Below are 12103 nucleotides of genomic sequence, written 5' to 3'. Positions count from 1 at the left end.
TTATATTCCTTCATTGTTACCTCAAGTCATTTAATTTTATTGCATACCAAATCTGATTTCAAAGGGAACTATCTAAAAGCGCTGTACAGTCCCATTTTCAAGGCAGGTAATGAAATTCTGACACATAAAGAAACACTGCAGTAAAAAAATAAACTGATTCCTAGCAGTTGTAATAAGCACAGCCTACCTTACCATATGGCTACTTTACCTTGATGTCTCCGATTTTCATTCTACGAGTCTGCAGGTATTGGAGGAGTCCGCCGGGTTTAAAGGGAAGGCCAATTTGAGTTAATAATCCAGTGTTTACCATAAAGAGACACCGATACTTATTCATGTATATTCTCCTGCAAGTTATACTCACCAATATCCAAGTCCACCATTATTAAACTCAAATTATTGGGATCAAGTCCAATCCTTTGTAATTAAATGTTATATTTTCTTAACAATAAGCAACAGGTGACAAAAATTGGCAAATACAATATAAAATTTGTTAAAAAAATCAAATCTGAAACGCGCTGTAACGGGAGGGCCCGTGGGACCCAGAGGCTCTTGCAAGGTGTGGGGTACTCCTGTTTCAGCTTCACCGATGACTCTTGTGTCTAAAGTCATCCTATGTCCACTAGGGGCATAGGATGACTGAGAAATGATATCTTGGACTACATGAGATGGGGCAGTAATTTAATCCACAATATATTCAAGAATGTCTGAAAGAACTAATTACAGGTTGTTGATTCTGAACCCAACAGGTCAATAGAAGAGTGACTCATTCATGTGGGAACACAGACTGTTAAGGGGGTAATTAAGTCTGCTACTGTCATGTAAACTAACCTTAGGCTGCGTACACACGATCAGTCAAAACCGATGAAAACAGATTGAAGGTCCGTTTCATCGGTCCAAACCGATCGTGTGTGGGCGCCATCGGTCCGTTATCCTTCGGTCAAAAAAAAATAGAACTTGCTTTAAAATTTGACTGATGGACGCCTGACTGATGGGTCAAAACCGATCGTTAGTATGCAAAGGCATCGGTCAAAAGGCCGCGCATGCTCAGAATCAAGTCGAAGCATGCTTGGAAGCATTGAACTTTGTTTTTTTTCAGCACGTCGTGTGTTTTACGTCACTGCGTTCTGACACGATCGTTTTTTTAACCGATGGTGTGTAGGCACATCAGACCATCAGTCAGCTTCATCGGTTAACCGATGTAACGGTCATTCAGTCCGTTCTCATCGGATGGACTGATCGTGTGTACAGGGCTTTAGTCTGGCTTCTAAAGACCTTTCATTGTGTTATGCTAATTGACACTGTATTGTGTGAATTTCTATTGATGATAGATGTGTATTGTTGTGAGTTAGCACAGTCTAAAGGTCAGATGTCTGACTTATGTCTACTAAAGGAATGTATATTGTATAGCAGGTGAGAGAAGCCGGAGTCAAGATGTCTGACGTGTCATCTGTAGTTAATTAGCTTGTCAATTATGTCTACTAAAATAATGTGTATTGTATAGCAGGTGAGAAGAGTCTATCTCGGAGTCACCCTGTCTGGGTAAATGATTAGTAATTAGCTCATGTAGATTGTCTCGGAGCCGGAATGTCTGTCTCCTAAGGGATGTGTGTTGAGCTCCTTGTGTCATGTTGTGGGTGGAGTTAAGTCATTGTACCTTGGGGTTTCTAACTGTATAAGAGCCTAAGTTTACCATTAAAATAGCTATCCATTTTGAACCAGAGAACAGAGCTGTGTGTCTCCTTTCTGGGGAATCCATATGGACGTGTTCGTCTGCTGGATTGTGGAGTGTCGATAAGCATGTTGTGGGTTGGTGGAATGGAATATCGTAAACGGAGTTAACCCCTGACCGTTACACGCGCCATCTATCTGGTAGACATAGAGCTCTGTTTCACAACTATGAGCACGCTGCCATCTGACTTCCTTAGATGTGTCCTTTGCATCAAGACCCTCTGTAGTTTAGGAGGACTTTGCCTAATTGCTGGCTATGGCAGGTCTAGTTACGAGCCTAAACAGTCCCGATAATAAGGTTTACATTTTATTTTGACCCACATGGATGGCAAAAACAGTTATATCCCCAACAAAAATTGTTGATTTTGGTTCAGCGTTTAATGCAATCTTACTCATGAACTTATTGTTAAACTCAAGTCTAATCCTTTGTAATTGGGTGTTTTTCCTTAACAATATGCAGCAGATGGTAAAAACTTGGCAAATAAAATATAAAAGTTGGAAAAAAAATTGCGAGCATGCAGCTTTTTAACAAATAGGAGGCATGCTATGTCTCTTCTTCAATAAAACAAACGTATCTATCTGTTTTATAATCATCTATTGAATGTACACTGAGCCGTGCATGCATAGCCAATGTTTCAGGATGAATGACTTCCATGCACATGCAGGTCAACCCCGCTGGCCAATCAAGAAGAGTGAGCAGTAGCGGCCTGTCCATATGGGGCGCAGGGGCGCCATCCCCTTAATCAATGTGCTCGGCACCTATTTCAATGGGGATTTTTCTTTTTAGAAGAACATGATTAGAACCTGAGGCTCTAATTGGCATTAAAAAAAGGGTGGGCTCGATGGTGCAGAGCACTACACCCTGAGCACACCCAGTTGCGTGACAATAGCGAAGCCCGAGACCTAAAAGGTGACCGCTCGGGGGGGGGGGGGGGGCTGTGACCCAACCAATCGGGGGTGGGGGAGGCCCGGTGTGTGTATTGTTTGCCACCCAAAAAAAAAGGGATCCAGTGGTCACATTGCTGAAACAGCATATTCTGTGAACTTTGGTTCCGCTTTAAGGGCTTGTTCACACTGACCACATGCTAAAATATGTGTGGGCTAGTGTCCACTGTGTACAGACGGCGCTGTGTGCTGTTGCAGCATAAGGAATTGTTTACTTTTTTCTTGTACTTTATTCAAATACCACAAAGTTACATTCTGTTCTGTGGCGTGGTGACATGTAGTGCATGCTCATTTTTATGCATCACATGCCACTGCATATGTATAGTGTGAACAGGGCACATAGAAAACAGTTGCTTTGTATGTGGGTGTTGCACCTGTATTGATCAATGCTAATTTGCCATTTGTGGGCCAAAAAAGTAGACCGATATGGGTTTTTCTCTGGCCAATGCCGATATTTTAGGACGATTTAAAAAAAAAAAAAAACTCACCCACTCCACTCCTTCCTGCTTACTCCTGTCACTCTAGCAAACACTTGATATCCTCAGTACAGATGCCACTGGTTGGCACAGGTTTGGAACTGACAGATGCCACTATTGGCACTATAGCAGGTGGCACTGGTTTGGATCTGACAGATGGCACTGGTTTGGAACTGACAGATGGAACTGGCAGGTGGCACTGGCTGGCACTGGTTGTCATTGGCAGGTGGCACTGGTTTGGAACTGAAAGATGACACTATTGGCACTGGCAGGTGGCACTGATTGGCACTAGCAGGTGGCACTGGTTTAGAACTGACAGATGGCACTGGCAGGTGGCACTGGTTGGCATTGACAGGTGGCACTGGTTTGGAACTGACAGATGACACTATTGGCACTGGCAGGTGGCACTGACAGGTGGCGCTGATTGGCACTAGCAGTTGGCACTGATTTGCACTAGCAGGTGGCACTGGTTTGGAACTGACATATGGCACTGGCAGGTGGCACTGATTGGCAGTGGCACTGGCAATTGGAACTGGTTGGCACTGGCAGGTGCCACTGATTGGCGGTGGCACTTGTAGGCACTGGCTTGCAGTGGCGGGTGACATGGCTGGCAGTGGCGGGTGACACTGGCTGGCAGTGGTTGGCACTGGCGGGTGGCACTGGTTGGCACTGGGGGGTGACACTGACAGATGGCACTGGCTGGTGGCACTGATTGGCGGTGGCACTGGCAGGTTTAACACTAAGCCGAGTGTAACTGTAACCATGTGAAACTGAGTACAGAGAGAGAAGATGTCGGGGGTGGGCGGGACCTAGCAGCTAAATTACACCAGCCAATGATTGGGCTGCTTTAGAAAGGGGTGGGGCCACATACACGTAGCGGCCCACCCAGATACAATCCCATCGACTGGTGTAATATAGCTGCTGGGTCCCACCCCGGCTGGGTCCCACCCACCCCAACATCGAGCTGACAGCTCCTCTCTGTTACTTGTCAGTTTCACACTTGATGCTGCCAGAGCCGTTAAGTGTGGAGTAGGGAGGAGGAACAGCGGTCAGTGTAAAATATCGGCCAGTGTCGATTTATCAAAAATGGCCAAATATCGGTCGATATATCGGCCGGCCGATATATCGGCCAGCCGATATATCGTTCTACCTCTAAAAAAAATGTCCCCCCTTACATCAGGGTTCCTGTTAGAGTCCTCTTTACATCTGAGTCCCTATCAGAGTCCTTTTTATATCTTACAAGTTTTCATTCCCCTGGGACTTTAAATGGAGCAAAGTAGTACAAATCAATACACATGAATACAAATGTATTAGTCCAATTATAAACAGATATGATAGCAATGAAATATATATAATACGGGTGAGCTGATGAGTAGCAGAAATAAAATATCCACATGAATAGATTGCAATACATAGCCTAAATTGAAATGTGGCATCCAAATGTAAAACATATGATTATAACAGAGCTGCATCCGAGAACTCAACACGTTTCGAGGAAAAACATCCACTTCTTCAGGAGTAAATGCAGGGTGCATGTAAAACAAAATTGGACATGGTGATGCTGAGGATAGGAGGCTCCTGGGGACGTCTATCCCGGGAACTGTGACAGTGTAACCCGTGGGGACCAAAGGCACTGATAAAGGGCAAGCGGACTTCAAGAAACGTATAAGTCGACATAGTGTATTAATATCCACAGAGGTCCAATCCTTTACCCCAGAGTATGGCCACACGTGTATCCTTTTTATATCACTCATATGAAGGTCCCCATTAGATTTCCCACTTTACATCAGGGACCCTGATTTAAGTAGCTCCCCCTTAAGTCAGGGAACCCATCCAAGTCCCTCCTTACATCCGAGTTTCCTTCATATCAGGATCCCTATCAAAGTGCTCCTTAACTCAAAGTCACTCCTTACATCAGGGTCTCCACCAGACTCAATGTAACATCAAAGTCCCTCCTTACATTAGGGTTCTCCATCAGAGTCCCTCCTTACAGAGTCTGAGTGTGCTTTGGTGGAGTTGAAGTGGAGACCACAGGCAGCCTCTGTTGACCTTATTCTTCCATCTGTGCAAGAAGATATGCAATTCGCTGCGAGCTGGAAAAAATCCTGTAGAGGGCTGTATGTAGCCCTTGGGACATAGTTTGGAGACCCCCTAATCTATGCAGATCAACGAAGCTCAGCTGACATGGTCTGCACAAGCCCTTATGCACATTTCTGATCACCAACTAGCAGTCCTTAGATAAACTTTATTACTGTCAGTTTGGTGTGATTGCAATGAATTGATCACAGCTATCATACAGTGTACATAAATATATACTGTAGGTGTGCATAATAACTTATATAATTACAATAGTACATATATGTCCTCACGTAGAGACGAAAACACTATTAGGATGCAGATAAGCGGAGTGCGGGGGGTTAAATTGTCATCTATTTCCGAAGGAGAACGCGGTTGGATAACAGGACTGTTCCTGGAAGATGATACAGCATTAAAGATTCATTACATTGTATTTGATGAAAATTATTAGCAATAATAGAAAGAGAAGCTCTACTTCTTTAGGGGATAGCTAATCTGCCACATTGTTACAGAGGCTGTAGCTTCTACAGGAAGGCTTACATTTATGTTGTAATAAGGTGCTTTAATTTTATAGTAGGATTTGTGAGAGTGATAATTCACAGAGAAATTACGGGAGTACAGTCAGGAGTAGCCGGGATACTGGCAGCCATTTTTAGCATTGCCGTTCACAGTGTGTGAGGCTTGCAGGAGCTCAGGTAAGAAGTTACAATGCAATGAAATATAGAGATTGGATCAGGTGTTGCTTGCAGCACTTAAAGAAGAACTGCAGTCTCACATAATTTGCCATTCTGAGGCTTCCCCCCCCCCCCCCCACAACCACTTTGCATATTATTTTATATAAAAGGACGAGGCGCACGCCACCTAAACCGCATACACAAAATCACGTACAGGTACATGATTTTGCGCACCCGGGCTGCCCTGCCGCAGCAAATGTACGTGTGGTGGTCCGGAAGCGGTTAAAGTGTATCTAAACCCAAAAACAAAAATGTGATATATTGGTGCCCACGCTATAGCTGAAAGGCGGCACCAGCCCAGAATTAAAATGCGGGGAGGGCGTGCATGCACATCCTCCTGTTCTCGTGCTGCCGGAATGCTCTGTGATCGCCGAGTCCTTGGGACTTGGTTGATCACTGATCGAGGTAAAGGGTCAATCAGAGCCGGCCCTTTACCATGTGATCAGCTGTCAGCCAATGCCAGCTGGTTATCAGCTTTTTTTCCTCATTAAGAAAAGAAGGAAGCCGTTAACCGGCTTCTGTTAGAGGCACATCAGTCCCCTTAGTGCCCACTAGTGCTGCTAATAAGTGCCCTCCAGTCTTGCTAATCCATGCCCAACAGTGCCACTTTCCAGTGCCCATCAGTACTTCTAATCAGTGCCCACCAGTGCCACCTATTAGTGCCCATCAGTACTGCTAATCAGTAACCATCACAGCCTCATCATCAGTGTCACTTATCAGTGCTGCCTATCAGTGCAGAAAGCTCTATTTGTGTGAAAAAATTATTTCATATGGGTAGTGTTGCATGACCACGCAATTGTCATTCAAAGTGTAAAGCCCTGTACACAAGGGCCAGAATCTCGTCAGGAAAAAAACGTTGGTAAGAATCTCTTGCCCCCCGAGTGTACAGACACTCCTTTCAAAAGAACCGCGGTTCTTTTGGAAGGCAAGAACGCGGTGGCGTCATCGACTACGACGAGCATGCACTCGTCACATTCGATTCCGTCACCGCCATCCTGCTGCACCCCATCTATGCCTAGGAAGCTACCACACATGCGTCAAAGTCATTTCGAACATGCGCAGGTTTCCACGGCGACAGGTAAGTATACACACTCTCGAGTTTCTCGGCAGGAAAACACTGCCGAGAATCACGACAAGAAAATAGAGAGCAGGTTCTCTATTTTTCTTGTCAAGATTTTATGCAGTTTTCTTGACAAGAAACCTGAAAGCCTCGGACACACGCACGGTAAACTCGGCAAGAAAGCTCTGCCAGCAGCTTTCTTGCTGGTTCTTGCCGAGTAAACCAAGCGTGTGTACGAGGCTTAACAGTGCTGAAAGCTAAAAATTGGCCTGCGCAGGAAGGGGGTAAAAGTGTCCAGTAAGCAAGTGGTAAATTAAGTGTTTATTCTGAAAATTGGAAATTATAGTTCAGCTATATTTAAAATATAATATTACCTACTAAACCAAACCTGTGCTTTGCCCTTTCGAAGTAGGCAAGGTATGACCTTCTAGGTAAGGCTTTATTAAAAGTGAACCTTTTACTTTGTCCTCCATGAGCAAAGCAAATTCTCCAATTTTCGCTGGAATTGGCAACTAAGATGCTTATTCTTGTTCACCACTAATTTGCAGAATGGCTCAAAAGTCTGATCTGCAAACATTTTGGCAGGTAAAACATTTTACATGTGTATTTCCACTCTGGTTGGCGTTGTGCTTTAAAGCAATACAAATGTTTTGTTTGTGAAGTGGAATGTTCAGTTGCCAAATTCCGTTACAAACAGCAGCCTTTAAAGTTAGGGAACATATGAAACCAGGAGCAATGGAGACATGGAAGAAGTGACCTAATTTCCAATCATGTCCCAAAGCTATTCTCTCAGCCTCTCGGAGCTGTTATATTGTACGTTCGGAGCTCTTGTATAGTGCATATATTTACTCAGATCTGAGCCAAGGGACCGTGTAACAAAGTTTTCCTGGTAGAGCGTCGTCAATGCGTCCTTCAGGAGCTCTGTGCGAGCGAACATCTGTGCGCATGAGAACATGTAGAATAAGAACATACTATTACTATTACTATTCTATGGCTCTTTGCATTGTTCCAATGTTAATATCTTGATTCCGTCCAGAGGCATCCTAAGCTGGACACCGCGACTAATTCACTCACCAAAACGTAGAGTCAGAAGTGGCCCTTGGGGACCCTAATTGCAGGATACACCCACTGAACTCAGATGAAGTCTTCAGTGATGACAACTTGAACATCTGGTATCAGTTTTAATATACAGGCTTTGTCACTTAGTTTAGTAGCTGGATTACCCTAATTGTCATCTGGATTTTATTAATCAGACATTTGTAACACCATTACTTCATATTAGAAGTCCAATAAGTAGTAAAAATGGACCTTTCAGTATAAGTCTGAATGAATACATTCCAGACATGTTACAATGTACAACAACAGTACTATTTGCTTTAACATCCTTCAAGAAAATGTGGTCACGTGGCTACAACACTGTCTGACTTGCACCGTTCCTTGCTAAGGGCACATTTAAACAGGGCCGCTGATAAGGCAATACAGCCAGCCAGCCCTCCTGTACTGGGCCCAGGCCCTATCAGTTCAAAAGGGGGGCATCTGCTGAGCAGGAGTGCCAGCTGTACTGTCATATTGCAGACACTGATCCCCTTCTCCATCCTCCTGCAGCACTGCCAGCTTCTCTTTCTCTCCCTCCCTCCAGCTGCACTGCAGGGAGATTGGTTCTAGTACATGCGCCACTTCCATCTGCTGCCAAGCCCCCCCTGTGTGCCTCTTTCCCCCACAGCGTTGCAGGTCTCTTCCTCTCCCACTGGCATTTGCTGTGGGCACACAGAGGAATGTTTCAGGATGGAAAGCAAGGGAAAAGGCAGGTAAATATGTAATTTGTTGGCTCCTTCCTTTCCTGAACGAACACGGTGAGTGATTGGTACCAATCACTCTTGTTTACATTTATCACTGAAGCACAGTAAACGGTGTTTACTATGATTGCTTGTGAATGAGCAGGAAGCTTCAGAGCACTTCCTATTCATTCATCTATGCAGCTGAGGCTGCAGAGAAAGGGACTGATAAATCTATGTTCTCAGTCACTTTCTGCTGAGGGAAGGGGGAGGAGGGGGGTAGACTCTATAGGGTCCTGTGATTAATAACAGTAAAAGTCCAGGATAAAACTATCTAATAATAAAACTGTTCCCTCGCCCTTCCTAACACCTATACCAGTGATGGTGAACCTTGCTTGGCACCCCAGATTTTATGGAACTACATTTCCCATGATGCTCATGCACTATGCAATGTAGTTGAGCATTTATGGGAAATGTAGTTCCAAAACATCTGGGGGGCCAAGGTTCACCATCACTGACCTATACTAACGACCCTGCAGAAGAAAGGTGCTTATACTCACCTATTCTCAGGGTGCTCCTGTCCGTGCATGTGATCTCCTCGGTGTCAGTCAGTGCCGGCAATGGGGGAAGCGAGAAGAGAGCGAATGTGGAATGTCTGAGGCCGCGTACACACGACCGGTCCAAACCGATGAAAACGGACTGAAGTTCAGTTTCTTCGGTCCAAACCGACCGTGTGTACGCCCCATCGGTCTGTTGTCCTTCGGTCAAAAAAAAAGAGAACTTGCTTTAAAATCGAACCGATTGACGGATGACCGATAGGTCAAAACCGGTGGTTAGTACACAAAAGCATTGGATTAAAACCCGCGCATGCTCAGAATCAAGTTGACGCATGCTTGGAAGCATTGAACTTTGTTTTTTTCAGCACATCGTGTGTTTTACGTCACCGCGTTCTGACCCGATCGTTTTTTGAAACAATGGTGTGTACGCACATCAGACCATCAGTCTGCTTCAGCGGTGAACCGATGAAACCGGTCCGTTGGACCATTCTCATCGGTTTGGACCGACCGCGTGTACGCGGCCTGACTGGTGACGCCACCCATAGGATTACTATGGGTCATCCAGAGTCAGCGCTTCCTCCTCTCCCCTGCATATTTGTTCTACAGCAGGGGTGGGCAATTCATCTTCCCAAGGGGCCACATGAGAAACTGGGACTGTTAAGGAAGGCCAAACTTAATTCTGCTTAATATTAATTTTGGACCTGGGAAGGTTCATCAATACATAAAAATATAGAAAACAAACACCTGGTGTTAGGAACAATAGGTACAATTGCTCAGGAAATAGGTGTCTTTCAGACGGGCAGTCAGGGAAAGGTAAAAATGGGCAGCTGAGCCACCGCTTGTCAAACTCGCCCATTGAGTACGGTGAGCAGGCTGACCGGCTCAGAGAGGTATGCTGACAGTGGAGGCATCACAGGCTGGACAAGGAAAGTCAAATGGCCTGGTGTGATCGCGGGACCACAATTTTCCCCGGTCTGTTCCACAAGGTAGTTAGTATACAGTAGGTGTTGGAAGGGGGGTGGGAGCAGTTTTAAGATTAGATAATTCTAGCCTGGAATTCTACTTTAAGTAATACTACCGGTAATAGTAGGAGCGTGGGCATTTGAAGTGCTATTTTTAATGTGTTTGTCTAAAAATATACTTTGTTGCAATCAATCTGTTATCATTTACAATGTATTATGATAACATTTCATTCTTATGCTTTTTTGACACAGATTCTACAACAGAAGCATAGTAACTTTTAAAGGAAATGTAATAGTCTATGGACAAGCTGCGCTGACGTGCAAGAGGAAAACATCTGTTGGGTAAAGTCTGATTTATATTTTATAATTATTTTTATTTTTTTAAATTCAGAGCTGGATGGTTACTGGAATGTAAGAGTCACTGAAATGATTTCCATTAGGCAAGACACCCAGAAACCACTCTAAAGACTTTCAGAGCAAAGCTACTTTGGCATCATGCACATATATATCAGCTAGGATTAATTCAAATTTGTATTTAAACCTATTATACATTAACCCTATTTTTATTTCTAGACTAAAGTCTATATATGGCGTGTGTGTGTGTATATATATATATATATATATATGTATGTATATATATATATATATATATATATATATATATATATATATATATGCACACTCTATTTTGTTAAAGTATTGGGAAGCCTGCCTTTACACGCACATGCACTTTAATGGCATCCCAGTCTTAGTCTGTAGGGTTCAATATTGAGTTGGCCCACCCATTACAGCTATAACAGCTTCAACTCTTCTGGGAGGCTGTCCACAAGGTTTAAAAGTGTGTCTATGGGAATGTTTGACTATTCTTCCAGAAGTGTATTTGTTAGGTCAGGCACTGATGTTGGACGAGAATTCCTGGCTCGCAGTCTCCGCTCTAATTCATCTCAAAGGTGTTCTATCGGGTTGAGGTTAGGACTCTGTGCAGACCGGGCAAGTTCCTCCAACCCAACCTTGCTCATCCATATCTTTATGGACCTTGCTTTGTGCACTGGTGTGCAGTCATGTTGGAACAGGAAGGGGCCATCCTCAAACTGTTCCCATTGTCCAAAATGTCTTGGCGTGGTGACGCCTTAAGGCCCCGTACACAATGGATCGAGGTTCAGTTTCATCGGTCCAAACCGACCGTGTGTATAGCCCATCGGTCTGTTTTCCTTCGGTCCAAAATTTTAAAACATGCTTCAAAACCGAACCGATGGACCACTGCCCGATCGGACCATTCTCATCGGTTTTGTCCGACCGTGTGTACAGGGCCTAAGAGTTCCCTTCACTGGAACTTAGCAACCCCTGAAAAACAGCCGACACTATAATCCCCCTTCTACCAAATGATTTGGACCAGTGCACAAAGGAAGGTTCAAAGACATGGATGAACGAGTTTGGGGTGGAGGAACTTGACTGGCCTGCACAGATTCCTGACCTCAACCCGATAGAACACCTGTGGGATGAATTAGAGCAGAGACTGTGAGCCAGGCCTTCTCATTCAACATCAGTGCCCATAGACACACTCCTAAACCCTGTGGACAGCCTTCCCCCAAAGAGTTGAAGCTGTTGTAGCTGAAAAGGGAGGGCAAACTCAATATTAAACCCTATGGACTAAGACTGGGATGTCATTAAAGTTAATGTGCGTGTGTTTGGCAATACAGTGTGTGTGTGTATATACACTGTATATATGTATATATGTATTATTTTTGGAAAACAATGTACAAACTGTTTATGAGTTGAATATCAATATG

General features: G+C 44.3%; 1 protein-coding gene across 2 annotated transcripts in view; it reads left to right on the top strand.

Annotated features, from left to right (window-relative positions):
* KLHL29 (kelch like family member 29) overlaps positions 1 to 12103 on the top strand; it is a 1298229-nt gene that overhangs the window by 411359 nt on the left and 874767 nt on the right. For both annotated transcript variants that reach the window (XM_040348525.1, XM_040348526.1), the window contains exon 4: positions 10566 to 10655. The gene's annotated coding sequence lies outside the window, so the exon portion shown is untranslated. The remainder of the gene's footprint in view (positions 1 to 10565; positions 10656 to 12103) is intronic.

This window comes from Rana temporaria, chromosome 4 (genome assembly GCF_905171775.1).
Source record: "Rana temporaria chromosome 4, aRanTem1.1, whole genome shotgun sequence".
Taxonomy (NCBI): domain Eukaryota; kingdom Metazoa; phylum Chordata; class Amphibia; order Anura; family Ranidae; genus Rana; species Rana temporaria.
Note: the sequence above shows the minus strand (reverse complement) of the source record. Positions and strands in the feature narration are given on the sequence as shown.